We start from the raw sequence: 5,515 nt of genomic DNA, 5'->3' as shown, positions 1-5,515 counted from the left end.
AGAAGACTATGGAGAAACCTTTGCACTGGTGGCAAGATTGGAAGGAGTAAGAATGTTACTTGCTTATACTACATTTAAAGGCTTTAAGGTCTACCAAATGGATTTTAAATCTACTTTTCTTAATGGAATCCTTGAGGAAGAAGTGTACATAGAACAATTGAATGAATTTGCTTTGTCTAAGGATAAAGATATGGTTTACAAGTTACATAAGGAACTATATGGATTGAAGAAGGCACCAAGAGCATGCTTTGAAATATTGCATGCACACCTGATCAAGATAGGATTACAATGTACTAGTGAGGACAGTAACATATATCTTAATATTGATGGAGATGGAGTGTTGATAGTTGAAGTATTTGTAGATGATATAATTTTTGGAGGTGATGATGATTTGTGTATGGATTTTTGCTGAGGAGATGAAGAAAGAATTTAAGATGTCTCTTATTGGTGATATTAAGTTCTTCATTGGGTTGCAAGTCCAACAATTGGATGGTGGAATATTTATCTGTCATAGTAACTATGTAAATGAAGTGTTGAAAACATTTGGCATGGAGGATTGTAAACCAGTTGGTACTTCGATGGTGACAGGTTATAAATTGTCTAAACATGATGACTCACCCTCTGTTCATGAAAAAGGATACAAATCCATGATTGGTAAGTTGCATTATGTTGTTCACAGTAGGCCTGATATTGCAAATATTGTTGGTTTGGTTGCTATGTTTCAGAAGGATCCCAAGGAGACTCACTTGGTAGCAGTGAAAAGGATATTCCGGTACTTGAAAAGCACAATATATTATGGCCTATGGTATCCTTATAAAAATGATTTTTCTTTGGAAGTGTTTACTGATGTAGATTGGGTAGACAACGTTGATGATCGCAAAAGCACTACCAGTGGAGCTTTTCTTCTTGGAGGTAGATTGATTGCTTGGACTAGTAAAAAGAAAACATGTGTATCATAGTCAGCAATAGAGGTAGAGGTAGAGTATGTTGCAGCATCAATGAATTGCACACAGGCAATCTAGATGAAACATGTGTTAGAAGGTTTTAAACTTGATATGTCTGAACTAGTAACTATTTTTTGTGACAATACAAGTGTAATTAATATTTCAAAAAATCTTGTACTACGTGCCAAAACTAAATACATAGAATTGAAATATCACTTTCCAAGGGAGAGAGTATAGGAGAAGAAAGTCAGGATGGAGTATGTGACAAGCAAAGAGCAACTAGCAGACATTTTCACAAAACCATTGGCGAAGACTACCATTGAGTACCTCAGAGGTAAATTAGGGGTCAAACCCCTACATAAGAAGAACTAAGATGTAGGAGATGCATCAATACAGTGGGCTTAATGAATATTTTCATTATAGATTGATGAAATGGTGGCTACTCTATAGGGTGAGCAACTTAGATGAGATTTGGAGAGATGTTGAAGATAACAATAGATTTGATGACCGATGATGCATATGCACCTTTGGCATTGTTGTCAAAGCGGGAGAAGAAATGAAGATTAGTTCCAAGTGGAGAAGAGAAGAATCGATAGAAGAGTGAAGTGTAGCAGAGAAGTTCTAGAACTAGGAAACATGATTTTAGTTGAATATATTGGTGTTTATGTTGGTTTTTCCATCAATTCCAAAGGGGGAGAATGTTGGCATGATTAGCATAAGTGATGCAAAAGAAGAATGATGACTGAACCAGTAACGGACTGTTTGTGATGACATTGTCATGAAGAGATTGAGATTGCATGATTGGATGACTTTGATTAGTTATTTGTGTTGTCATTGATGGCAACTAATGTTTACTATATTGTATTTTGTCATCTAAGTATTTTTTCATGTACTGGAAATTCCTTACCAGTATTGAAGATAGTAAATTGGGAATTAGGACCTTAACTGATAAACAAGGAAATATTTTGATTTCATATGGAGATTGGTGATAATTAAAGTGTTACGGTTTGGAATGTGAGTTTGTATCATAGTAATATATATCTAACTGGAACCACATCATGTCTTGGTTATTATAAATCATGGTTATCATTTCTATTGGGATTTAACAGTTGGTTATCACCGATTGTTGCTAATGGTAAAGAGTTTATTACTTGTTTATGATTGATTTGGTGATGTTTTATAAGTTCAAGTTTTAAGTTTGAAATTATTGTTAATACTGACTCACCCCCCTTTCAATATTAATCGGATTCTCTAAGATTAACAAATTATAATATAAGTTAAACTACCAACTACATTAGTGTAGGTACATAAAACATATCATCCATATTTATACATGAATATGGGTATTGTTAAATAGATAACTTAGTCCCTATTGAAATAGGAACCCTCACTTATTTGCAACATAGCACACTAAATATTGTAACACAAATTTAACATAATTACTCTAACCTAATCAATATTGATTCTTCTTCTTTAAGAAATGTAGGTTCGACTAAAATTGGAGGAGTTTGTTATGATGGTGATGGGATGGTCCTCCTTATTTTCTCATATGCAATAGACTCTATGTATATTAAAATATAATTCAAGTTTGAGAAAATTTAATGGCTTTTGAGAATGCTTGTGAGTTGGTTTAGAGTAAGGGTATCTTTGAATTTAATTCCTCAATAATAGTTTCTCTTCTAAATAAAAATGGTCATAAGAGTTTTCCTAGAGGATTTCTTCTTTATTGGACCAAATCCATCAACTCTCTTTAGATTTTAAATCTATCTCCTTTTCTCATATTCATAAGGTATGGAATGGTGTAGTCGATTGACTTGCCAAGTGATCTTTAGAGGAAAATAATCATTTGTATGTTTTTTTAGCGAGGATGGATGTCTTCTAATTAATTTTCTAATATTTTCTATCTTTTTTTTTGAAATGTCAATATTACATAATAGTAAGGAATTCTATTATTTTAATGATCATCTTAACTTGAGTTATTCTAGATTGTATAAATTTTGATGTATATATTCTTGGTTTTTTCTTCTTCTTGATTTAGAAATGGCTCCTTTCATAAAAAACATGAATGCAATATCACTTTTTATTTAGTATATTTATTCTAATGATTTTAATTAAAAAAATCTCTTACATGAGGTACATTACAAATGGATGATATATTTTAGGGTGAAATAATCATTTGTTACTCATTTGAAAGGAGATTGTAATAAAAAATTCTTCCATTTATCCATACTAATTAGAAGGCAAGTTAGGTTGTGAATAAAAATTTACTTAATAATTGAGAACTCCAACATTGAAAAAATATGTATTTATTATATGTGTTAATAAAGCTTACAAAAATTATGATATCCATCATCTTTGATGTGTTCCAAATATAATATCTTGCAAGTAATTTTAGTTGATCAATGCAATCTATTATGAGAATTTATTCATAATTGACAATATTTACTCAGCCATAGTTGCTCAATAATTTTTAATAAACATTAATGGCATGGAAGAACCAAAGTTAAAATACATTTGATTATGTATTTATTTAATTATACATAAAACACAAATCAAATTAAATAAAGTAGAACTAAACATCTTATGGGAAAAATATTGGATTATTATATGTGACAAGGATGTTTCTTAAATGATTTCTCATTGTGCAAAATCAAAGAAGGGGAAGAGATTAATATAATTAAAGAGTAAATCTTTATTAAAAAAATGATTAAATAGGAAATGTATTCCTCCTAAAATGTACTTCCAATTGGTTCTTCTCATGGCATGACCTAAATCATCAATATATCTAATCTTAGTCCAATGTAAGTGGAACAATGAGTGAGAATTTTGAGAAAAAATATATTTAATATGGATGATATAGTAGTTCCTTATGAAACATATATGATATATAAGCACAAAATTCTAGAATAAATGGTAAAAGCATGGAGTGAGACACTGAGACATGTCTATATATGAAGAATGTCTTATTTCAATGCAAGGTATAGGTTCTAGTGTAATTAGGTCTCATATTAATGCTTTGAATTTTTTATTGCTAAATGTGCTCATAAAAATGAGTATGAAATGATAGGAAAAAGAGTTAATTACATAATTTTCATCTCTATTGGAATAAAATTATATCATGATCAATTGACTATGAAAATGGGAAAAACTATGAGCACTTTTTCTTCTTCAAAATCATTTTAATGTAAAACATAATTTATTATTTTTAGAATTTTTGAAGGCTCTTGTGATATCTAACCTTTTGGTGTTTCTAGCCTTTAAGCACTCAAATTTAACACTATGAAAGTTCAACAAATTATTTTCACATATAATTTTTCTTTTCTTTTATTCTTACACATATATCTTTTGTTCATACTCTAATTAGTTGTTAAATAAATTTCAGAAAATATGAGTGATTATAAATTTTGATGGTGGAAACATATAACTTATTAAGGTAGAAATTTACTAGGATACATTATATTTTTTAAAGAAATATTTGATTTGTAATCTTCTTCAATTAAGTCTCATATGTATTTAATATTTTTAAAATTTTCTTCTACATTGTTAAGTATTATTTTTTGGACAATTTTTTGGAGTTTATTGTATCTTATATGCTTTATCTTTATAATGTTAATAAAAACTATCATTTACTAAAATATTTCAAATAGATATTAGTCTTATAATGATCATTATTACATGAAAAATAATAAATATTTTATTCACAAACCATATAATAATTGTGGAGACAAAGGAAATATAAAATATCTATTTTAGATAAAACATTACAAGTTATCACAATCACTTTGGAGGTCTCTTCATAATGACTTAATTTCTTTTTGTTTTGAATAATAACTTTGTCAATTCTTACATAGAAAATAAAGAAAATAATATTTTCTTTAACATATATTTTTTTATATTATGAAGAGACATATTCCATGTAATTTAATGCCATAAAATTGATGTTGAATCAAATTGTAAAGTGACCTAATATGTTCATGTTTGATGCCACTTTCATATGATCTTTTATATTTTGACATTATTTTATTTTTACACATGATATTATCATGTGATTAATTCTCTCACTAATTTAATATTAATGCATCGTTATTAATTTGACACGAATGCAACAAATTATCTATTCATTGTCTTTCATATTATTGTATCACTATTTCTAATATTTTTTCACTCTTTCTAACATTGTTGCACTAAAGTTTTCATTATATTAATGTGATATTCTCTATATTCTCTTCACCAGTTCCTACAAAATGTTAATTTAAAGGGTATTCTCTATATTTTGTGATAGTGGACACCTAGAAGAAAAGGAAGATATCTTAAACCCCTCATTCGGTGATTTGAAGGAAGGGCATGGAAAGCTTTATCTTTCAAAGTAGAGAGGTAAGTCGAATAGACACCATTTCTAGAAACATCTTAATTCACATATTTGTACTGATTTTTATTCACTGCTTTTTGCGCATATTAACATCCTTTGCAGATTGCACTATCTCATGTTTGGATTGTGGCTAACTAGTCCAATGGAAATTGGTTTACATCAAGTTAGTTCACTCACCAAACAATGTTTAAAACGATCAATT

The sequence above is a fragment of the Cryptomeria japonica genome, chromosome 1 (assembly GCF_030272615.1).
Source record: "Cryptomeria japonica chromosome 1, Sugi_1.0, whole genome shotgun sequence".
Classification (NCBI taxonomy): domain Eukaryota; kingdom Viridiplantae; phylum Streptophyta; class Pinopsida; order Cupressales; family Cupressaceae; genus Cryptomeria; species Cryptomeria japonica.
The sequence above is the reverse complement of the archived record's forward strand: the minus strand, read 5'-3'. Positions refer to the sequence as shown.